The sequence below is a fragment of the Ovis aries genome, chromosome 18 (genome assembly GCF_016772045.2).
Source record: "Ovis aries strain OAR_USU_Benz2616 breed Rambouillet chromosome 18, ARS-UI_Ramb_v3.0, whole genome shotgun sequence".
Classification (NCBI taxonomy): Eukaryota; Metazoa; Chordata; class Mammalia; order Artiodactyla; family Bovidae; genus Ovis; species Ovis aries.
This window is the reverse complement of record NC_056071.1, coordinates 1,686,451-1,712,040: the sequence shown is the minus strand read 5'-3', so window position 1 is coordinate 1,712,040 and position 25,590 is coordinate 1,686,451. Positions and strand designations below refer to the sequence as shown.

General features: G+C 39.0%; 1 protein-coding gene across 15 annotated transcripts in view; it reads left to right on the top strand.

Annotated features, from left to right (window-relative positions):
* Positions 1–826: 826 nt before the first annotated feature.
* Positions 827–25,590, top strand: part of UBE3A (ubiquitin protein ligase E3A) — a 96,633-nt gene continuing 71,869 nt past the window's right edge. For 9 of the 15 annotated variants that reach the window (XM_042235014.1, XM_042235012.1, XM_015101848.3 and 6 more), the window contains exon 1: positions 827–1,338. The gene's annotated coding sequence lies outside the window, so the exon portion shown is untranslated. Of the gene's footprint in view, positions 1,339–1,631; positions 2,534–3,255; positions 3,331–9,422; positions 12,204–25,590 lie in introns of those variants that run through there. The other 6 variants (XM_060401544.1, XM_060401546.1, XM_060401547.1 and 3 more) reach the window with 4 other exon arrangements.

Below are 25,590 nucleotides of genomic sequence, written 5' to 3'. Positions count from 1 at the left end.
AGTGTTTCAGAGCCCTAAATCAAGACGCACGGCTTTACATGGATTCAGTCAAATAGATCAGAATTAGCCTGTATCCAGCTAGGGTCAATCAAGGGGCCACTTTCTCTTTATCAACAACCTACGAAATGTCAAAATTCCAAGAGACAGGCTTTTACCTTCCCGTAAGCTAGTGACACAGCGTTTGCAGGCAAAAGTCCTAAGCAGATGACCTTGGTCCCTTGAAAGAAAGCTGGTCCGCACTCTGGGCCTATTACTGCAATGTTTACAAAAGCAGCTCAGAGCACAAAGGGCTCGGGGTCGGCGACCTAGAATATGAAGGGATCTGTCCCACTGCGAGCTTGGCAGCTACCAAAACCGCTTGGCGAAATTTCGGAAGCGATTTCCCAACAAAATCGGGAACGTCCAACTTCGGGCACGTTCCCTGGTTAGATAGCCCACAGGACTCTCCAACACTCCAGAGGGCTCCAGGGGATGTCCCAAGTGTACCGCCTGCTTTCTGTCAGGGAACAGACCGCAGGGGCTTAAAAGAGGACCTGCCCCCTCTCCTCGCTGCAAAGATGGCGACCGACCCCGGTAGGACTGCGAGGAGCAGCCAGAGAGCCACTTCCCTTTCCCAGCCGCCTTTGCGCTGCGAGGACGGCAAGCAGGAGGGGGGCGGAGCCGACGATTTGGGCGGAGCAGAGCGCGGTGCCCTCCCGCGCGCGCCCCGGCCACGCCCCGCGCCCCTGCGTCCAGGCAGGGAGCCCTCGCCGGGCCAGGCGGTGCGCGCTGCCTGCCGGGATACTCGGCCCGCCCAGCCAGTCCTCCCGGCTTGCGCCGCGGCCGCGAGATCCGCGTTTTTTCCAAGATGGTGGCGCTCGGCTCGGGGTGACTGCAGGAGACGATAGAGCCCGACTCGCCTTCTCGGGAGCGTAGACACAGCGCCCTCCGCTCGCTCGCGCACCCCGCCTCTGCGTAGCCCTCCGCCGGCTCGGGCGCTCGCCATCAGCCGCCGCGCCGACTTGCGCTTCGCTTCTCCCGACGGGCGCTGAACCCGCGGGCGGCGGCGCCTCCCTCGGCTCCTCCGAGCCCCGCAGGCGGGCCCTGTGACCCCCGGTGCGGACGGACAGCGGCGGAGCGGCGGCGGGCGACGGGCGCGGGGCTTCCTGCGGCCGCTGCGCCCCCTTTCCCGGTCTCGGACTTCGGGGAACGAAGCGCGGGTCCCGCATGAGCGCCGGCGGTGGCGGCAGCGACAGGGAACGAGGCGGTGGCGGGCGGAGGCGGCGGGCGAGGGCGACGACGACCAGAGAGGCGGCCGCTGCTGCTGGGGCCGCGGCCCAGGCGCGGGGGCGACGACAGGTCAGTGCGGCCGAGGACGGCCTGCGCCGTGGAGGACGGGCCCGGGCCGGCGGCGCCCCCTTTGTCCCCGCGGCCGCCCGAGTGCCCTGCGGGGCCGGCCCCGGCGAGGGCAGGGACGCCCGCCGCCTCCGGGGCGGGTGCGCGGGGCGCGCGGTCTGGAGAGGCCGGTGCCAGGACTAGGCCTCTGTCCGCCGCGGCGGCCGCCGTGACTGTCAGTCCTGGCTAGGCGCCGCCGGAGGGAGGGTTTCGTCGCCCGAGAGGACGCGAGCGGGCCCGGGGCGGGGCGTGCGGGCAGTCGGTAGGTGGCCCTCCGAGCGGGCTCGCCCCGCTGGCCGGGTCCCCGGGCTAAGGGTCGGCTGGCCTCCTCCGCCCTAGGGGAGCTCTAATTCTCGCCGTTTTCGGGGTTTGGGCCTTAAGGGTGAAGAAATGTTTAGACGTGTGCTTTGGCGGGTTGGGGTTTTTTTGGGGGTGGACTCTTGGGGAGGGAGGGCGAATGAAGTGGTAAATCAAGCCCAAGGATTGTGTCCACAGAACTCATCCGATTCTGAAATTAAACCTGAGCTACTGGGTTTGCTGGAGACATTAAAGGCAAACCTGCAAGTTCCCCCCCCCCTCCACCCCCCCGCTTTTTTTTCCAGTTGTGAAAATAAAAGGGACTCGTAATGGTGTTGGAGGGTTTTGCTGTTAATGCGACAGACGTTTTAGTTTTAGTCCATAAAATTGTTAAAAGTAATTTTAATATGGACGCTGTTTGGTTAGTTTTAGGATCCTTGAAAGATAATTTAGTCCGAATTTTTTTTCAATCCTGTGAACATGTTAAAAAATAATTACAAAGCCTGTTTGGTATTATGTTTATTAAGTGGTTAGAGTGCTGCTGAAAAGGTAAACTAATGGCATACGGGATTTATAGTCCAAAGTTACCTTCCATCAATCAGAAGGGAATTCGGGTATGACCCATAATTTCGGATCATTCCACTGTCTGCAGTATTGAAAAAAGGAAATTACTCCAGATTTTTGGCGGAGGGGTCTGGGGGGGGAGCGCGCGGAGAAGGGAGGTTGAAATGGAAATGACCTAAACTTCAGAAGTGCATCTTTTAAAAAGTTACCGGTGAAATGCACTTGAAGTACCCAGTAAATCATGTCAAATGAATTGGACAAGAAGGATGAGAAGTGTTAATCTCACACCTCTTGACTAGTAAGTACCCTTACCTAAGAGATTGTTTTGTAAACCACGTGAAAAAGTTTAGAATTTAGGAAGATAAAAAGAAGTGGAAATAACTTTAGAATTAGATCCTGCTTGTAAGTCTGAGCTACTTATCACATTTTTAATGAAATGAATATTAATGATGGTGCTGATAAAGCCCTAAGAATGACCAGAACCCCGTTAAGCTGGTTATCGTGACAGAACAGAAACAAGAGGTGGCTTCAAGAAATAATGATGTCTGTTTATAAAATTACAATGTAAACTATGAAAGTCTTACTGTGTCAGTATTTGCTAACTAGCATTAATGTGGTCAGTAGCATGTACACCATCCTCTGACATTGCTGGGTTACTGAGGAGTTTTAGCTTTACACAGAGATAACAAATTACAGTATTGTAATTCTTTTTCACAAGTTTTATGAGCTGCTTTTCTTTCATATTTCTTAAATTTGCAGGGTTTTTTTCCCCCATGTTTTAAAAAATAACTTACGTAGTTAGTCAGAAGTGAAAGGAAGATACTTTGTTATCCCACTTGCACAGTCCATTTAACAGGATTTGTTGGGTACCTAACTGGTGTCTCTGACATGTAACATTTAATCAGTTTTATTCCCTACACTATAGATCGTTTCTAAATGACTCCTCTACTCTCCCCTCCAAAAACAGTCCTCTCTCCCCTTAAATATTTGGAATAATTTATTGTTTCTCTCAATATGCAGTCAGTGGAATAATCCAAAACTTCGGATCAAAACCTAAATTTTTTTCAACCTGAGTACTTGAAATGGTGCTTACAAGTAAGTTTCTGTTTTCCTAAATGATTACGTGTAATGTTCTTCAGTCATGTTTTGCCCTTTTGTTTAGACCTATACTTGTATAGGTCAAAATGTAGAAACATGATATTAAGTACATATGCAGCTATTAAAAATTAATTTTCTCATTTTTATGAAGACAAATTTTCAGAAGTAATTTTTTTCAGTTAAAATGCTTGTGTAAAGTCTTAGATGCTCTTTTCATGATGATTCAGGACAACAAAGCTTTGGCTGATTTTGGCAGTCCGTGCTCTCTCTCCACTATAAATGTAAAGTATAAAAACCAAAGACCTTATGGTGTGGATAGTGAAAATAGCTTTGGAATTAGATCCTACTTCTGATTCTGGCTTTCCCTAGTTGTCTGACACTTGACAAGTGACTTAATTTTGAGCTGCAAGTTTTGTCATCTGTAAAATGGGGTGGTGAAACTTAGAGTTGTGAGGATTAAAGTATGTGAAATGCCCATCACATAGGCACATTGAAATATTATCCTTTGACGTCTTCCTACTCAGTTTTTCTAAATGTTTTTAAATCACCTTATCTATAGTGGACTCTAGCATATTATCCTCTACTTTGTTTTTCTTGCTCACTGGTTTTGAACTCAGGCTTTAAGGGCAAGGACTCCTGTTGTTTACCAGAGCGTGTGTTACCAGAGTGTGGGTGACTTAGTTATCAGTAATAGTTAGCTAACATTTATTAGGTGTCTACTGTGGCTACTCTGAGCTGAGCTAGGTGTAAGGACTACAAAGACAAGACTTATGTCTCTGTTTTTTGAAAGTGCTCAGTCCTAGTGACATCCTCCGCATAACACCATGTTATGTGAAAGTTTGTCAAACAATGGAACTACATTCTCCTGGTGCCTTTCTAATCCTTCGGCAGGTCTGTGGACTCAATGCCGCCTACTCCCAGCTCTTATTCTAAAGAATATTGCTGCACTCCTCCCTTTATATACTGTCTGTCACATGTTAGATTCTTCATATTTCAGTGGCAATCCTCCACTCCAATCTGGCACATAGTGTGTGAGTGTGTGTGTATATATATGTATAAAGAAAATAAACTTACTTTGGCCTGTATATACTCTGGTATTTTTCTGAGATGATTGTCATTCTGTCATCTGGTTATAAATTCATAGGAGTTGTAGGCCTGAAAGGGAAAGTCACCAAGTTGTATCCGACTTTTTGCGACCCCATGGACTATACAGTCCATGGAGTTCTCCAGGCCAGAATACTGGAGTGAGTAGCCTTTCCTTTCGCTAAGGGATCTTCCCAACCCAGGGATTGAACCCAGTTCTCTCCCATTGCAGGTGGATTCTTTACCAGCTGAGCCACAAGGGAAACCCAAGAATACTGGAGTGGGTAGCCTATGCCTTCTCTAGGGGATCTTCCCGACCAAGGAATCGAACCGGGGTCTCCTGCATTGCAGGCGGATTCTTTACCAACTGAGCTATTAGGAAAGCCCATTGTAGGCCTAAGTGGGGCTGTTCTTGCTTCATACATGAGGAAATTGAATTGCAGACCTTTAAAATGATTTTCTTTAAGTCACCAGGTGGCAGAGCCAGGGCACATTTTGAGCCTCTGGACCCTAGTTAGGACTCTGCACACAATGGTACTGTTTTGTCCTATCTGTTGGGAGGAGTGTTAAACTTTGCTTTGAGAATACTCACCCACCTTTTTTCAATTACATGCTTTCTATAATATTAGTAGAATATCATACCATTAGTAGAATATCACTGCCCAAGTGGCATAGTGGTAAAGAATCTGCCTGCCAGTGCAGGAGACCCAAGAAACGGGTTGGGAAGATGCCCTGGAATAGGAAATGGCAACCCACTCCAGTATTCTTGCTTGGAAAATTCCATGGACAGAGGAGGCTGACTGTCTACAGTCCATGGGGTTGACAGTATGACAGCACACATACATGATATTAGTAGAAAACAACCTTTAACAAGATGCCTTTTCTGACCATAGCAGTTACTGGAGGAAATGGGACTTTTTCTTCTAATATAGGAAATAAAGAAAAATTATAGTAAGTGGAATTAGTGTTAATATACAAGCCTATATCCTTTGTTCAAAATGTGTGATGTTTGAAATACTTAAAGATTCTATTTAAACAGATTTATAATGAGATGACTTATTAATAAATACATGATAAATTTCTTTGCTGACTTTTCATTTAATCTCAGAAATGTCACTTAAAGTGCTTTGATCTAAGTTATCTCTTATCTTTAACATGTAAATAGCATTATGGATAGGAAGTTTAGAGAAGATCATTAAGTATAGGTCTATTTGAAAAAGAAATAAGGCTAGTATTTTCTTTTTTGACCACTACATTTTGCACATGAAATTTAGCTGACAGTTATTACTGCTTGATTCTAAGTCTTGTGACTGTGAACATCATAAAATTATATATGAAATTCTAAGTGCTTCAGAGTCTCCACAGGTTCAATGAACGGAAGCCGTGGAGAACCATTGATGTGGAGGAAGAAACGCTAAGTTTGGTGTCGGAAGATCGTGGTTCATTCTTCTCTAATTTCCTAGTGGGTATGAACAAGCCGTTTAGCATTCAAAGGCTTGGCTCTCCTGTCAAGTAAAGGTGTTACTTTCTTTGTCTCTGAGGGTTATGATTTTCAAATGAGATCATTCTCGAAAAAGTAGATTCATAACTACAAACTGACCTTATAACTGAGTTAGTGTTTTGCCCGAGAAAACAAGTTGATTAGTAATGGACAGGTTATTGGAACCTTGGTATATTTTCATGTTTTCTCTACTTAAATTTTTAACCTTTCCATAGAAATATTATTTGGGGAAGTACTTAGTATGTGAATTTATTTTATATTTGGTAATACATTAGAAATAAACAGCAGATCTTAATAGTATTGTTAGTCCAAAGTCAAATCACTTCTGTAATTTGCTTTATTTTTGACCTCTCTTGTTGATGTGACAATAGCAAGTGAATTATAAGGTTGACCTGAAAGAAAAAGTTTTGGAGACAGACTCTTACTGTGCTTTGCTCAATGGTTCTGTCCTCCTTCCTCTCAGCGACCCTTTGGACTGAAGCCTGCAAGGTTCCTCTGTCCATGGAATTTTCCAGGCAAGAATCCTGGAGTGGGTTGCCATTTCCTATTCCAGTCTTCCTAGAATCTTACTAGATAAGATTATTCCTGAAGTTCAGTTTTAGGAAATCTGCTAGAATCTTCTGTCATATGTGGATTGTAGAAGATAATCCTATGTAAGACTTCATTTATTAAAGTCAGCATCTGTGCTGCAAATAAAGCACGAAGGTGGCGGTATAGGAGCTCTAAACACTTACACAAGTAGCATAAAACTGTTCTTTCGGTGAAACTCGTGGCTAGCCAATGTGGAGAATACTGTGGTGACTTTATCTCATTGTGTTCCAGAAGTTGATCTTCTGTACCCTTTGCTATCAGTTGAGGTTAGTCAAGCACAGATCCCTTTATGTTACAGAAATAAAACATGAAACTTTTTTTGACCTCTTCGTGGTGTGTAGGCTTGTAGCTCTTTTTTAGTTCTTAATAGGTGGTGCCTTTTTACATAATTTCAGTAATTCAGAATTTCACATTGAAGAAAAGTAGTGCTGCACATGAATTATGTAGCTAGAAGCTGAATGAAGGTGCTGCCAGTACTTTACCCATAATTTTTCATTTGATAACTTTTGTCTCCTTGTATCAAAAGGAACAAGTTATCCATTTCAAGTTTCTAATAGACTTCGACCTCAGCAGCTTCCCTCTTTTTTTGTTTCTGGTTTGATTGTGTTGGGTTTTCATTGCTGTGTGGCTTCTCTCGTTACAATGTGTGGGCTCTGGAGTGTGCAGGCTCAGTAGTTGTGGCACATGGACAGCAGCCTCCCTCTTGAACATGAGAAGGTACTCTTAGAATTGCCCCTGTGACCTGCTTAGAATTGCCCCTGTGACCTGTCAGAATGGCTCTCATCAAGAAATCTACAAACAGTAAATGCTACAGTGGGTATGGAGAAAACTTGCACTGTTGGTGGGAATGCAAATTGATACAGCCACTATGGGGAACAGTGTGGAGATTCCTTAAAAAACTAGGAATAAAACCATATGACCCAGCAATCCCACTACTAGGTATATACCCTGAGGAAACTAAAATTGAAAAAAGACACATGTGACCCAGTGTTCATTGCAGCCCTATCTACAGTAGCTAGGACATGGAAGCAACCTAGATGGCCATCAACAGATAAATGGATAAAGAAGCTGTGGTGCATATATACAGTGGAATATTTAGTTCAGTTCAGTCGCTCAGTCGTGTCCGACTCTTTGCGACCCCATGAATCGCAGCACGCCAGGCCTCCCTGTCCATCACCAACTCCCGGAGTTCACTCAGACTCACATCCATCGAGTCAGTGATGCCATCCAGCCATCTCATCGTCTGTTGTCCTCTTCTCCTCCTGCCCCCAATCCCTCCCAGCATCAGTCTTTTCCAATGAGTCAACTCTTCTCATGAGGTGGCCAAAGTACTGAATTTCAGCTTTAGCATCATTCCTTCCAAAGAAATCCCAGGGCTGGTCTCCTTCAGAATGGACTGGTTGGATCTCCATGCAGTCGAAGGGACTCTCAAGAGTCTTCTCCAACACCACAGTTCAAAAGCATCAGTTCTTCAGAGCTCAGCTTTCTTCACAGTCCAACTCTCACATCTATACATGACCACTGGAAAACCATAGCCTTGACTAGATGGACCTTTGTTGGCAAAGTAATGTCTCTGCTATTGAATATGCTATCTAGGTTGCTCATAACTTTTCTTCCAAGGAGTAAGTGTCTTTTAATTTCATGGCTGCAATCACCATCTGCAGTGATTTTGGAGCCCCAAAAATAAAGTCTGACATTGTTTTCACTGTTTCCCCATCTATTTCCCATGAAGTGATGGGATTGGATGCCATGATCTTCGTTTTCTGAATGTTGAGCTTTAAGCCAACTTTTCGTTCTCCTCTTTGACTTTCATCAAGAGGCTTTTTAGTTCCTCTTCACTTTCTGCCATAAGGGTGGTGTCATCTGCATATCTGAGGTTCTTGATATTTCTCCCAGCAATCTTGATTCCAGCTTGTGTTTCTTCCAGTCCAGCGTTTCTCATGATGTACTCTGCATATAAGTTAAATAAGCAGGGTGACAATATACAGCCCTGACGTACTCGTTTTCCTGTTTGAAACCAGTCTGTTGTTCCATGGCCAGTTCTAACTGTTGCTTCCTGACCTGCATTACTCAGCCATAAAAAGGCACACATTTGAGTCAGTCCTAATGAGGTAGATGAACCTAGAGCCTATTATACAGAGTGAAGTAAGTCAGAAAGAGAAAAACAGTTATTGTATACTAAAGCATGTATTTGAAATCTAGAAAGATGGTACTGATGACCCTGTTTGCAGAGCAGCAATGGAAACACAGATGTTGAGAACAGACTTACCCACGGGGCTTGAGGATAGAGTGGGGAAGGAAAGGGTGGGAGGTGTGGCTGAGAGAGTAAGGTGGAAACGTTATTACCGTATGTACATAGTCAATGGGAATTTGCTGTGTTACTCAGGGAACTAAAGGAGCTCTGTAACAACCTACAGGGCTGGAATGGGGAGGTATATGTATTTATCCCATGCAGATGAGTTTTTACCCTGTTTTAAAACATTCAAGTAGGAGGGGCATGGGTCAACCTATGGCTGATTCATGTTGATGTTTGATAGAAACCAATGCAATACTGTAAAGCAACTCTTTTTCAGTTAAAAAAAAATTGCCCTTGTGAGATGTAGCCATTATGCTAACTCATTTATTTTATATTCTTTGTGATGCAGAGTAAATCCTGAATTTTCCTTCCAAATTAAACATACAGACAGTACAGAGAATAATAATGATTATATGTGTACCACTCTGTATGGACAGGTGTCACATTTTGTCACTTCTTTGTACTCTCTAGCACCCTTTCTAAAAGTGATGTTATTTTCCTCTCGGATGATCGCTCTAGCACTGCAGATGCCACTACAGGAATTTCCTCATACTTTCCAAAAAATACTTTCTTAATCTCTTATATGTAAAGCATCATTCTGTTCTTCAGAAGGGAAAGGGTGAGACGCTCAGCATTGTTTTCGATATAGAGCTAATAGGTCACAGGGAGAAATATAGGTTAATTTCCAGCTTATTACCTTAGTATTTTTTTTTTTAGGAATTCTGTTAATTGTGCCTTGTGTGTATTTGTCAATGTTGATAACCTTTTGGTGTGCCATGAATAAGGATACTAAATATTTACCTTTGCTAATAAGTTAAGTTTTTGTTTTGAGAATTAAAAACAAAAGGTATCTTTTGAGCAGCTGTTACATTTGACATGTATACTGATTGATAAACCGTATTTCATACAAAGAGTAATTAGATAAAATTTTTCTTTCCTAGTTTTCTGAGGTGAGTTGTATTCTGTGTTGACGATGGAAAACTGCTGTTAAAGATAATCCAAATGTAGTGCTCTTTAGAAATGAGATGCTTTTCTAATTAGTGAAGCTGCCTCATTCATATTAAATTTTTCATACATTTTGCTGTGGTTATGAGAGTTTCTGTAGCGCCCCCCACCCCCCATTCATATATGGAAATCCTAACACCCCTCCTAACCTGCTGCCATTGTGATGGCATTAAGTGGCCTTTGGGAGGTGATAAGGTTTTCAGAATGGAGCCCTTCTGATGGAATTAGTGCCCTTTGAAAAACTCCAAAGAGCTCCTTCCCTTTTTCTGTCATGTGAGTATATAGCCAGAAGACCATCATCTATGAAGCAGGAAGCTGATTCTCACCAGATATCAAATCTGTTGGTGCTTTAACTTGGACTTCCTGGCTCCAGAACTGTGAGAAATAAATTTCTGTTGTTTATACACCATCCAGTCTATGATATTTTGTTAAATAAGCAGCCGAAATGGACTAGGGCATATTAAACATGTTTAAAGGATAGAAAAGGAAAATAGAAAATTAAATGGATAAAATTGGTAGCTAACATAGGGGTATAGTGTGCTTGTTAAAATGGAACTGCTTCTTAAAAGTTGATATAATGTTGAAACTGAGAACACTTAAGTGTAATAGAAAAGCTGAACTGATGTTAGACTTCTGTATACATAAAACTAGATTTCTGCATTTAAAGGCTTCTATGTCTTTAAATTTAACTATTACCCAGTGTAGTATATTTCAAATTATCTTCAAAATGAAAAAGCGAAATCTTAGGTTTCACTTAACTCAATGAAGAGTCAGTCTACTCCCTCCCTCTCAAAATTCCTCTTTGATCTTTTGGATAGATGAAAGGTAGGGAGGGGTGAATTTAAAAATAGATGGTTCTCAGTTGGAAAATAGGTAGGTCACATCTCAGCTAAAATTAAATGATTTATTTACTTATGGATTTAAAATTCGACATGAACAGTAAATACTTGCTGTCTCTTTTTTCTTCATGTAATCTTTTAGATATTTGTAAGTATTGGATAAATGAACTGCCTTATAGTTAGTTCAGGACTACTTTTAGATAGCTCTTGGGACTAATGAACTCTAGGCTTCAGAACTTTTAATACTTTTAAGTAAAGATGAGCTAGAAGTCAGCCTGGGCTTGGGCCAGAGACCCACTTCACTGCCTGTGCATGCCCTGAATTGACAAGGCATTTCTAGGAAGGGGTGTGTGTGCGCGTGCACCAGATTTTGACAAATTGGAGCTGATCACTCTTTAGCCTACTAAGGTTTTCTTTCAAACAATTAAGATCTAATTCCTGTATGTGCTGTTTAGCTACCTACTTTGTTTAAAATGGCAATAATTTACAATAGTATTCATTTTGTTTTCTTACTCTGACATCTTTCCTTAGTCCTTTTTTATAAAGGAAACAGGTGGGATTAGGTGATCTCCCAGGTAATTTTCAGCTTGGATATTATATGTTCACTTTCTTCTTTTTAAAATATATATGTATATTTTAATTAAAAACATTTAAAACAGAGTAAATAATATAGCAAATACTCATTTAGTCACCACTCAGAACTATAAATTATGCAAATTTTGATCCTTTGAGAAACAAATGCAGTCTTACATATTCACTTGTAGCCACCTCATGCCCAAGTCCTATTAATTCTCTCTTTACCTAAGGTAATAATGATTCCGGGGTTCTTGAATTTCATACCCTTGATTATACTTTTACTGTATATATGTACTTGTATCTGTGAATGATATATGTGGTATTGGATTTTGTGTTTTAAAATTTTTGTGAAGTGATATTGTGTGTATCTTTCAGTTTTTTTTCTTTTTACTATTTTTTGGCATATGTATGTTGATACATGTAGCTCTAGTTTAGTTTAACTGCTGTATAGTACTCCATTGTACAATATATCAAATATGTGTGTCTCACTGTTAATGGATATTTGAGTTGTTTCCTTTTCTATTGCAGTGCTGCAGTGATCATTTGTACACATTTCTTTGCATGTATTTCTTTATAGAAAGACTCGTGGAAGTGAAACTGCTGGGAAATAGATTGTGAATATCTTTAACTTTACTAGATGTTGCTAAATTCTCTAAAATGTCAGTATATGCTTATCAGCAGTATATGGACATTACTTTTTCTAATATCCTAGCCTATACTTGAAATTGTCAGATTTTAACATTTTTGCAGATTTGAAGGGTGTGAAATGATACCTCATTTTAATTTTCATTTGCCTGAGTTATTAATTCTGGGTGCTGGATATATGGATATGAAGTTTATTAATATGTGCTTTAAGTGTTTCCTGAATTAATGTTTTAAAAGGAAAAAAGATACTATTATACAACACCTATGTTATCAAGGATCTTGGAGATCATCTCATCCAGCATTCTTAATTTATAATGCAGCCAAGAGAGTTAAGGTTAGTCATTAGAGTAATAATAACATAGAAAATGGTACTTACTATCCATTGTGATATTCTCTTCTGGGATATAATATTTCAGTTTTTCAATTGAAGCTCATGAGTCTTCTATGATTTCTGTTTTTATTGGATTTTAATTTTTAAATTTAATTTAAAATTTTAATTTTAATGTCTGCTAATCATTGAGAGGTTTTTGTTATTTATCTTTTTGCATTTAGGTCAGTCTGGGGGGAAGTTAGGAATTGGGTTTTTTTTTTTTTTTTTGGTATGAAAAACTAGCATCAGCATTAAGCGTTGGATCCTTTCCTCATTATTTTCTTTAGTATCACCTGTATCAGCTACCATATGTTTGGGTTTGGTTTTAATTTCTTTATTTTATTTTCTTTAAGCACTGTTACTGTATTACTTTGTTTCAAATAACTTTATATTAAGCTTTGAAATCTGTGAGTCAGAACTTACTCTTTTATTTTCAGAATTATTTTTCTTAGACTTTCATTCTTTCATAATCCATCACATATAATGTATATGAAATATATATGGAATAATGTATATAAAATGTATATGGAATAATATATATGAAATACATATATGGAATAATATATATGAAATACATATATGGAATAATATGTGAAATATATATATGGAATAATATATATGGAATAAAATATTCCATAAGTATTTAAAACCAGTGTATCAAGTTTCTTTGGGGATATTATTGGGAAATGCATTGAGTATTAACTTGAGAATTGACATAGTATACATTGCCATTTATTTGTTGTGAGTTTTACAGTTTTCTTTATAAATTCTTTTTATACTTTATTGAATTTATTCCTAGACATTTGGTCTATGCATATTTAGGATTTTTTTCTTTTATTACATTTGATCATTGGTGCTGTTGATTTTGTAGCCATTAACTTGGGGGACCTCTCATCACTACTAATAGTTTGTGACTCTTTTAGATTATTGTAAGCAACTGATTCTTTCTCCAGTAATCTTTTAAAAATACAAGTCTTATTTTGTTACTGTTTAAAATTATTTTGTGACTTTCTGCTGCTTTTAGAATAAAATGGGAATCCTTAATTGATCTACAAGGTCCCATAAGATCTGAATTCTCTCTGCTTCCTCAGGTTTGACTCACATTCTCCTTTTTTAGAACCATCTAACAGTATTGGCCTGTATTCAGTTTTTTGAGCTATCCAATCTCCTTGTTGCAAACCTTTTGCCCAGTGCATTTCAGTCTGCTTAGACTGTGGGCAAGAATCCCTTAGAAGAAGTAGAGTAGCTCTCATAGTCAACAAAAAGAGTGTGAAATGCAGTACTTAGGTGCAGTCTCAAAAACGACAGAATGATCTCTGTTCATTTCCAAGGCAAATCATTCAGTTTCATAGTAATCCAACTCTATGCCCCAACCGCTAATGCCAAAGAAGCTAAAGTTGAATGGTTCTATGAAAACCTACAAGACCTTCTAGAACTAACTGGAATGAAAAATTGAGACGTCAAAAGACACCTGGAGTAACAGGCAAGCTTGGCCTTGGAGTACAAAATGAAGCAGGGCAAAGGCTAACAGTTTTGCCAAGAGAACGCATTGGTTATAGCAAACACTCTCTTCAAACAACACAAGAGAAGCTCAACACATGGACATCAACAGATGGACAACACTGAAATCAGATTGATTATATTTTTTGCAGCCAAAGATGGAGAAGCTCTATACAGTCACCAAAACAAGACGAGGAGCTGACTGTGGCTCAGATCATGAATTCCTTATTGGAAAATTCAGATTTCAATTGAAAAAAGTAGGGAAGACCACTAGACCATTCAGATATGACCTAAATCAGATCCCTTACGATTATACAGCAGAATTGACAAATAGATTCAAGCTATTATATCTGATAGATAAAGTGCCTGAAGAACTGTGGACGAAGGTTAGTGATTTGTACCGGAGGTGGTGATCAAAATCATTCCCGAGAAGAAATGCTAAAAGGCGAAATGGTTGTCCGAGGAGGCCTTACAAATAGCTGAGAAAAGAGAAGGGAAAGGCAAAGGAGAAAAAGAAAGATATACCAATCTGAATGCAAATTTCCAAAGAATAGCAAGGAGAGATGAGAGCCTTCCTCAGTGATCAGTGCGAAGAAATAGAGGAAAACAATAGAATGGGAAAGACTAGAGATCTCTTCAAGAAAATTAGAGATACCAAGGGAACATTTCATGCAAAGATGGGCACAATAAAGGACAGAAATGCTATGGATCTAACAGAAGCAGAAGATATTAAGAAGAGGTGGCAAGAATACACAGAAGAACTGTACAAAAAAGATCTTCATGACCCAGATAATGACAATGTTCTGATCTCACCTAGAGCCACACCTCGTGGGATGCAAAGTAAAGTTGGCCTTAGGAAGCATCACTACGAACAAAGGTAGTGGAGGTGATGAAATACTAGCTGAGCTATTTCAAATCCTCAAAGATAATGCTGTGAAAGCTCTGCACTCAGTATGCCAGCAAATTTGGAAAACTCAGCAGTGGCCACAAAACTGGAAAAGGTCAGTTTTCATTCCAATCCCAAAGAAAGGCAATGCCAAAGAATGTTCAAACTACTGCATAGTTGCACTCATCTCACATGATAGCAAAGTAATGCTCAACATTCTCCAAGCCAGGCTTCAGCAATACATGAACTGAGAACTTCCAGATGTTCAAGCTGGATTTAGAAAAGACAGAGGAACCAGATCCAATTGCCAGTATCAGTTAGATCATTGAAAAAGCAAGAGAGTTTCAGAAAAACATCCACTTCTGCTTAATTTACTATGATAAAGCCTTTGACTCTTTGGATCACCGCAAACTGTGGAAAATTCTTCAAGAGATGGGGATACCTCACCATCTTACCTGCTTCCTGAGAAACCTATATGCAGGTCAAGAAACAACAGTTAGAACTGGACATGGAACAACAGCCTGGTTCCAAATAGGAAAAGGAGTACGTCAAGGCTGTATATTGTCGCCCTGCTTATTTAACTTATATGCAGAGTACATCATGTGGAATGCTGGTGTCGATGAAGCACAAGCTGGAATCAAGATTGCAGGGAGAAATATTAATAAACTTAGATATGCAGATGACACTACCCTTATGGCAGAAAGTGAAGAAGAACTAAAGAGCCTCTTGATGAAAGAATAGGAGCGTGAAAAAGCTGGTTTAAAACTCAGCATTCAAAAATGAAGATCATGGCATCTGGTCCCATCATTTCATAGCTCATAGATGGGGAAAGAAGGGAAACAATTACAGACTTTATTTTCTTGGGCTCTAGAATCACTGCAGATGGTGACTGCAGCCATAAAATTAAAAGATGCTTGCTCTTTGGAAGAAAAGCTATGACCAACCTAGACAGCATATTAAAAAGCAGACATTACTTTACCGACAGAGGTTCATATAAACTGTGGTTTTTCCAGTAGTCATGTGTGGATGTGAGAGTTGGACCATGAAGATACCTGAGCGCTGAAGAATTGATGCTTTGAACCGTAGTGTTGGAGAAGACTCTTGAGAGTCCCTGCACAGCAAGAAGATCAAACCAGCCCATCCTATAGGAAATCAGTCCTGAATATTCATTGGAAAGTCTGATGCTGAAATTGAAGCTTCAATATTTTGTCCACCTGATGCAAAGAACTGACTCATTGGCAAAGATCTTGATGCTGGGAAAGACTGAAGGCAGCAGGAGAAAGGGACGATAGAGGATGAGATGGTTGCATGGCATCATTGACTTGATGGATGTGAGTTTGAACAAGCTCTGGGAGTTGGTGCTGGACAGGGAAGCCTGGCGTGTTGCAGTACATGGGGTTACAAAGAGTCGCACATGACTGAGCGACTGAATGAATTGAGTATACAGTTAGCTAGGCAATGGCACCCCACTCCAGTACTGTTACCTGGAAAATCCCATGGATGGAGGGGCCTGGTAGGCTGCAGTCCATGGGGTTGCTAAGAGTCGGATGCGACTGAGTGACTTCACTTTCACTTTTTACTTTCCTGCATTGGAGAAGGAAATGGCAACCCACTCCAGTGTTTTTGCCTTGAAAATCCCAGGGCCGGGGGAGCCTGGTGGGCTGCCATCTATGGGATCACACAGAGTCGTACACAACTGAAGCAACTTAGCAGCAGAGCAGCAGCAATTTTTATCCATCCTTTTGTGCTCAGCTTAAATATTAACTCAGGGAACCTTCCTTGAGAATCTTGTTGTATTTACTAGTATAGGGCTTTCTTGTATGGTACGGTGATTGAATTCTGCTTTTCTTCAGTAAGTACTTAACTCATCTGATACTGAATGATTCTTTTGAATTGAAGATTCAATGAGAAAAATCAATTTTTTAAAAAATTGCAAATTCAGGCATTTGTGAGTGTTGGATGAATGAATGTTCGTATACTGATTGATCAAAATTGGATTTTTCCCCCTCCAATTAGAGAAATATTACAATAACTGCTCAAAAGAAAATTTGTAATTAGGCTACAGTCAAGTATTTTACCCTACATTAATAGATGATTAAATGTGCTCAGTGTTTAATCTTACGTCCTTCAAGTAGAGATGGTCTTTAGAAATACAATTTTCTGTTTTTTAACAGTCTAGTTCACTGAAAATTATATTTCGTGAAATTTTGAAAGCATTTTGAAGTTAAATTAGAAGCTAATGGTCTTTTGTTATTCTTAATTTAGATTTTAGGAGTTTAGTTGCTACATTTGATAGGTGAAATGTAATAAACTGAAAATACGTGTTCATGGTAATTTCAGGGAAAACCCACCTACCTCTAGTTCTTCTGGTATATTGCATTATGAATATTTTTTGTCTGAATACTAATGTGATTTTTGGTTTTATTTTAGATTACCTTCTACATAAGATTGAACTCAGTTGTGCAGATGAAAATTTCAAAATAATAAGTCATTTGCACTATGTGTGTGGCACATTTGCTTCTGTTTTCAGAATATGGAATTTTTGACTGGAATAAGTGATTTATCATTAAAAGCTAGGAAATTGAAATAATTTTGGTAATTTCTTAAGGGTCTCTGTAAATGACATTTGAGATCTACACTAAGATAAGATTCTCTCACTGCTAATAAGTCACATAATAAACACTTCGGGAAAAGACTAATGCTGGGAGGGATTGGAGGCAGGAGGAGAAGGGGACGACAGGATGAGATGGCTGGATGGCATCACTAACTCGATGGACGTGAGTTAGAGCGAACTTCATGGTAATGGAGTTGGTGATGGACAGGGAGGCCTGGCGTGCTGCAATTCATGGGGTCGCAGAGTCGGACATGTCTGAGCAACTGAACTGAAATGAAACATTGGTGAGATGGCATTTTAATGTTGGCAGATCATGAGTTTTGTTCACCTTTTATAGTTATTCAGCTAGGTCAATAAGCATAGTTTATTTACTTTTGCAAATGTTCACAGAACCCAGATGGTGGGGAGGGTCAGGGGTCACATTAGAGAGTTCAATTCTCTTCCAGTTCTGTTATTTTGATCTGAAATTCTACTCCTGTATATATAAATGTCACTCTATAAAACGTAGATTTGCCAGCATGGCCTCAATTCTAAATAGTAGGTTATTCCTGTAAATAATAAAATCAGAACTTCTAGCACTTTAACATTTCTAGAGAGCTCTTTAATATTTCATGGTTGGTTGTGCATCCCGTCAAATATTGGTGTATAGAATTATTTTTGAGAATAAGGAAATACAAAAAGTAATATGTATTTTTTAAAGTATAAAACAGTTAGTTTCCTCTTTCTTTGTTCTTAGCCAATTCCAAAACTGAACAGTTGTTAAATTTAAGTGTAGAAAAGCATCACAACACCTGGTGAATACCAAACAAATGTAACTGTACAGGTATTTGTAGTGGTTTATAAAAATAATTCCATATGCCTTATGTAATTTCCAACTTTTGAGATATAATTCATGTGCCATAAAATCTACCCTTTATAGTGGGTTTTAGAATATTCAATTGGCAGCTGTCACCGTCATCTATAGGTTTTAAACATTCTAATCGTCCCCACGAGAAGCCCTATAGCTGTCATTCGCCATTCTTGCCACCAGCCCCTGGCAGCCACGAGTTGTCTTTATTTCTTTGTGGGTTCCCTTTTCTGGATATTTCATATAAATGGAATTGTAAGGTATGCATATGTTTGTGTATGGCTTCCTTTACTTAAATGATATTCTGAAGGTTCATTATACTGCATTGTATGAGTATACACATAGTCATGGTTATTCAGTCATCTATAATTTTGGATTGTTTCCGTTTTTTTATTATGAATCATGAATATTCACATATAAGCTTTTATGTGGACATACATATTCATTTTCTTGAGTACATAACTAGAAGTGAAACTCTTTGGTCTTAACTGTGTTTAACATTTCAAGGAACTGCCAAACTCTTTTCCAAAGTGGCTGCACTATTTTACAGTTGCATTAGTAATGCATGAGAGTTCATTTCTAATTACTTCCCTGCCAAACCAGTTGTCTTGTGGATGTGAAGGTGTCTGTGATTTTGATTTGCATTTGCTAAATGACTAACGGAGCCTACCAAGTGACAGTAGTAGTAAAGAATCTGCCTGCCAGTGTAAGAGATGTACGAGACACAGGTTCAGTCCCTGGATCGGAATGCCACCTGGAGCAGGGCATGGCAACCCACTCCAGTATTCTTGCCTGGAAAATCCCATGTCAGAGGAGCCTGGTTGGGATATGGTCCATAGGGTCACAAAGAGTTGGACCCGACTGAAGTGACTTAGCACGCGTGCACGCTCAGATAACTAACATTTGTACTGATCATCCATCTCTGGAGATCTATTTAGATCCTTTGCTATTTTAAAACTGGGTCATTTTTTCTTTTTATTGTTCTGGATGCATGTCCCTTATCAGATACATGATTTCTAAGTATTTCCACCACCCCCTCAAAAGTTGTGTTTTCAATTTCATGTTTTTTTTTTTCCCTGAGGCATACAAGTTAAGTCCAGTTTACTGTTTTTCTTTTGATGTCTTTGGTGTTATTTAAGAAATCATTGCCTAACCAAGGCCATGCAGATTTATACCTGTTTGCTTCTGAGAGTTTTGTAGTCTTAGTTCTTACATTTTTGTTTGTCATCTGTTTTGAGTTAATTTTTGTGTATGATGTTATATGAAGTAAGGGTCCAACTATATATTTTTCCATGTAGATATCCTGTTGTCCCAAAACCATTTGTTGAAAAACCTGTTCTTTCCCATTGAATTGTCTTGGCACCCTTGTTGAAAATCAGTTGGCCATAAATGTAAGAGTGTTATTTCTAGACTCTGAATTGTCTTCCATCCATTATGTCTGTTCTTAAGCCATTCACACACATTCTTGATTGCTGTAGATTTGTAGTAAATTTTAAAGTTGAAAAATATGAATATTCACACTTGGCTCCTCTCTTGGCTGTCTGCATTCTCTGAATTTCTGTGTGAATTTTAGAGTTAGGTTGTCAATTTCTGCTAAAAGGGGAGCCAGGATTTTGATAAAATTTGTGTTGAATCTCTTGATGTCTTTAAGGAGTTTTCTTGCATTAATATTTTTCAATTCATGAACATGGAATGTCTTTCTGTTTATTTAGGTCTTTAATTTTTTGTGTTTTGTAGTTTTCGTTGTACCCGTTTGACACTTCTGTTCAGAAAGAAATGTATTCTGTTTATATTTCTAAGATTCATTCTTTTTGATATTGAATTACTAATGAAAGTTCTAAAATTTTATTTTCAAATTGTTCATTGCTTGTGTATTTGTTTTCTGTACAACTTGGTTCCTCCCCTGCTTCTTAGCAATTTATTATAGAAATCTTTTCCCTGTGAATGGTTACATGTGCATCTCTACCTCATTCATTTAGCAAATATTTTTTAAGCACCTATTGTGTCATGGGCATTTTTCTAGATGCTAGTAGAGACAGCAGTGTACAAAACCCACCAAAGCTCCTGTTTTGATGGACTTTTGCTTAGTAGGGAAACAGCAAAAACAAGATATGTAGAATATATTGTATGTTGCAGTTTGTATGCAGTTGCAGTATATTGTACTTCTGAGGAGAAAAAGGAGTGGGAGATGAAATATTTGAGCATGCAGGGGGCAATGCAAACTTTAGTTTGACCAGAGAAAATCTCAGTGAGATGGTGATTTGAGTAAAGAACTGAAGGGGATGAGAAAGCTAGCCATATGGATAACTGAGGGAAGAGCATTTCAGACACAGAAGGTAGTGCCTAAGGGAACAGTGAGGTGGGAGAGTGCTTGGTTTGTTTGAGAAACTGCAAGGTGGCCGGTGTGGCTGTAGAAAGGTCAATGATGGAGATCAAGTCAGAAAGGGGAATGTTTTGGTCATAATAAGGGGTTTGAAGTTTACTTCTGAGTGAGATGGGAAGCCTTTGAAAGTTTTTGAGTGGAGTGGAAAGTTCTGACTCACGTCCGAAGATCCCTCGGGCTGCCATGGTTAGTGCAGATTGAAAGAGAAGGGCAGAGTCAGGAGGCCAGTCGATAGGCTGCTACAGGAATACACGTGAAGAGGGGATGATGGGGGCTTGGACAGGGGGAGGCTGATGAGGTTGGTGAGAAGAGGTCGAATCACTGATACGTGTTGAAGTTCTAGTCGGTAGGATTTGGTGACGAGTCAGATTTAAGTGTGGAATAAAGGGAGAAGTAAAAGATGACACTGAGGTTTCGGCTAGAACAACTGACAGAATGGAGTTGAACAGCACTTTTTAATTATTGCAGCAAATCTGTGTATGCCATCACATACCCACATAACTACAGATAATTGAGATTTCTCTACTTTGTATTTTATCACTGATTTTTTTTGGTTAAATACAATATGGCTGTACGAAAGTGTATTTATTTATTTATTTATCTAGTGAATATTTGCATATTTTCCAGTTTTCGGCTGTTGTGAATAAAGGTCCTCTTTGCACATGTGTGTCTTTTGGTACGTGAACATGTTTTCATTCCTCAGAGTTAAAGGCCTTAAATTGGAATTACTGGGTCATGTGCTTCGTAGGTGGTGCTGGTGGTAACCTGCCTGCCAGTGCAGGAGACATGAGAGATGTGGGTTCGATAGCTGGGTCGGGAAGATCCCCTGGAGGAGGTATGGCAATCCACTCAGGTATTCTTGCCTGGGGAATCGCATGGACAGAGGAGCCTGGTAGGCTACAATCCATAAGATCGCAAAGAGTTGGACATGACTGAAGCAACTTAGTATGCACATGTTAGTTTTATGTTTAAATTTATAAAGAACTGATGAACCTTTCCAGATGGTTATACCATTATGCATTCTCACCGGCAGCACACTAGAGTTCCATTTCTTCCAAATCCTTGTCAACATTTGATATTCTCAAATTGCAGACACTGATGGGTGTGTAGTGGTATCCCATTGCAGTTTCTTTTTAACTGTAATAAAATATGCATAACATAAAATTTATCATTTTAACCATTTTAATTGTGCAGTTCAGTGGCATAAAGTACACTCACATTGGGCGACCGTCACTCTTAACCCATATTTGAAACTTGTTTGTCATTCCAAACTGAAACTCTGTCCCCATTAAACAGTAACCACCTAATTTCTTCCCCTCCCTCCAGCCTCTCTTCTACTTTGAGACTGAATTTGGCTGTTGTAGGTACTCGTGTAAGTGGAATCATACGATGTTCTTTTTTTGCTTTTGGTTTATTCCAGTTAGCATGACGTTCTCAAGGTTGACCCATGTTACATCATATATCAGAATTTCTATTTCAAAGCTGAATAATACCATTGTGTCTATATACCACATTTTGTTTAACCATTCATTCATTGAGACTTGAGTTCCTTTCTTCCTTTGGCTATTGTGAATAGTGCTACTATAAACATGGGGTGTAAAAATCTCTTCAAAGTCCCTGCTTTCATTTCTTTTGGTTATATAGCTAGGAATGGAATTGCTGCCTCATATGGTAATTCTATGTTTATTTATTTTGAAAACCAGTATACCATTTTCCATAGCAGTTGTACTGTTTTACCTTCCCACAAGGATTCCAATTTCTTCACATCTTTGCTAATACCTTGCTAATGTTATTTTTAAAAAGTAATTGTCATATAATGGGTATGAAGTGTCATTATTTTAATTTGCATTTCCCTCATTAATGATATTGAAGTTTTCATATATTTATTGGCCATGTGTATGTCTTTTTGTGAATATCCAACTATTTTCATTCTTTTTCTTTTCAGGCTACAAGTTCTTTTTTAGACAGGCCTGTGTTCTATATCATTACTGATTTGGGGGCAGGGTACTTATTTTATTAAGTTAGTGAAAATGAAGTCACTCAGTCGTGTCCCAGTCTTTGTCACCCCGTGGACTGTAGTCCGTGGAATTCTCCAGGCCAGAATGCTGGAGCGGGTAGCCGTTCCCTTATCCAGGGGATCTTCCCAATCCAGGGGTTGAACCCAGGTCTCCTGCATTGCAGGCAGATTCTTTACCAACTGAGCTCTCAGGGACGCCTTGATTGAGAGTAGTGTTGAAATGTTTACCTGTGATTGTGAACCTGCTATGTTTTCTTCTAGTTCTGTTCCTTTTTGTTCCATCTGTTTTCAAGTTCTGTTGTTCGGTGCATTCACATTGAGGACTGTTCCCTCTCCTTGACGGACTGATTCTTTATCACTAAGAAATGTCTCTTCTTTTGGTAATGTTCTTTGGCCTGAAGTCTGCTTTGTCTGGTGTTAATATAGCTACTCCTCCTTTCTTATGATTCATGTTTACGTGTTTCTGTTTCTTTACTTTCAACTTATATGCCATTATATTTAATATGTCTTTTATAGTTTGTAGTTACATCCTTTTTGATTGTTTACAATCTCTGCTTTTTGAGTTTTTGATCCATTTATATTTATTGTAATTGTCAGTATGGTTGAGTTTAAGAGTATCAGGTTACTGTTTGTTTTTTAGTTGTGTTATTTATACTACTTCCCTCCCCCACTTCCTGCTTTCTTTTGAATTAAGCATTATTTAGAAGTCTGTTTTATCTCCACTATTAGCTTGTATCTCTGTTTTTTCCCCAGTTGGTTGCACTAGTATTTACAGTATGCGCCTTAGTTTATCTCAGTCTGCCATTAAAATAAGACCTCTTAGAGTACAGGAATTCGAGAACATTATAAATTCGTTTGCCTTTCTTCATCCTTTTTTGCCATTTTAATCTTCTATTTTGCTTTTATGTAAGCTATACATTTCCACAGTAGAATTTCTGATTATTTCTTTAAATAGTCAGCTGTTACATAAAGAAGTTTAAAAACCAGGAGCAATATTCTTTGCTGTTTTGTTCATGTTTTCATTTCATTTCTTTTGCGTAGATTTTTTTCATGAACCCAAATTTCTATCTGATATTATTTTCCTTCTACTTGAAAAAATAAAAAAATTTCTAGAGCACTAGTCTGTTGGCCAGAAAAAACCTTTCAGCTTCTATTTGTATGAAAATGTTTTTATTTCACTTGTAAAAATTTTATTAGGAAAATTTTCAAACTTACACAGGTATGAAATAATTGTAGAATGTAGTTCTATACTTAATATTTTACTTTATTTAATGTCTCATATCTATCTGTTAACTTGTTTTATTTCTTTTTTTTTTTTTGTGGATGCTTTTCAAAGTTTTGTTTTGGCCAAAAAGTTAGGGATTTTCCATAACATTTTATAGAAAACTCCAAATGAACTTTTTTGCTAACTCAATAAGTTGCAGATGTTAGAATATCTCATCCTTAATTTCATAATATACAGTTAACTAGAACTTATGAAATGTATAATTATTAATTTAGTGTATTGCACTTAACTAAATTTAGTATATTTTTCTGGTTATCTGTTGGTACATAACAGATCACCCCAAACTTAGTGTACTTCAAACATCTGCAGTTATTTATTTTGCTTATGAAGCTGTACTTTGGGCAGAGATTGGCCAGGATAGCTTGTCTTGGCTTCCCCAAATTGGTTGTTTTGTTTTACACTCTTACCAACAATTATAAATTTCCAGTTGCTCTACATTCTTATCAGCATTTGGGACCCTCAGTCTTTTTGATATAGCCATTCTAGTCGATATATAATGGTTTATCTTAACATTTTGAAGAATATTTATCACTTGATACATAACTCTAGGTTGACATTTTTTTTTCCTGCATTTGTTTCTGATGAGAAGTCTGTGGTTAGACTAAAGTTTCTTCCCGTGTTCATAAAGTCTTTTCCACCCCCTCTGGCGTCTCTTTTAAGATTTTCTCTTTATCCCTGATTTTCTTTGTGTTTATCTTGCTTAAGATTTATTGACTTTGGGTATATGTGTGTTTTTTGTTTGTTTGTTTGTTTTGGTCTGTGTGCTTATGCTTTCATCAAATTTGGAAAAGTGTCAGTCATTATTTCTTCACGAGTATTTTTTTGAAGTCACTTCTCTTCCTTCTGCATTGTTTTCCAGGGACTCTGGTTACATGTATAATGTTTGATCATTAACATTTTTAGTTCTTTTTTTGTCTCTCTCTGCTTCCACTTACTTTGTCTTGTTTTTTTCCCCCTGCAGTGTCAAATATTTTGAGATGATTTATATATTTAAGTAAATAGTATATATTTATATATATTTATATACATTATTTTGTATTTCTAAAAGTTTCATTTTCATATATCCTTTTGAATCCTTGATCATATTTATAATATCTGTTTTAAAAGTTCTCATCTACTGATTCACTTCAGGGTCTTTTGACTGGTTTTTCTGTTGGTTATTGGTCTTGTTTTCCTGTTTGTAAATTTAGTAGTTTACTACTGGATACTGAATATTGTAGTATTCTGTTGTTGAGTGGCTGGATTTTGTTGTCTTTTCGAATGTTAAATTTTGTTTTGGCAGCCATCGAATTAACTTGTTGCTCAGCTTGATTCCTTCAAGGCTCTGTTAGAGTGTATCTAGAAAAGGCTTTCCTTTTGGGCTGGTAGCTACTAGAACGGCATGGCCTTTCTTAGTTTTCTGCTAAATGTCCCGTAAATGTCTATGAAATATTTTAAGTGTCAGCATGTTCTCATCACTCTGATTGGGAGGAACTTAGGGCTCTCCCTGTCTTGTATGAGCATTGGGAATATTTCAGCTCACGGCTCCTCTTTCTTCAGCTTCATGGAGTCTTTCACTTTATTCATGCCCAGTTGAGTATATAGTGACAGACTTAAAAGGACCCTCGAGTGGCAGGCTTATGGAAACTTTTCTCTGCTTAGCTCCCCTCTCTGGCACTCAGTCTTACTACATATTCTAGCCATTTTAGCCTACTCAACTCTGACCTCTTGCTTCACACCCCAGTGAGACTACTGTCTTCTGTCTGGGTTTCCCTCCATTGACTCTAGCAGAAAGTTGCCTTTGGGCAGAAATTCAAGCATTCAAAGGGTTCACCTTAAC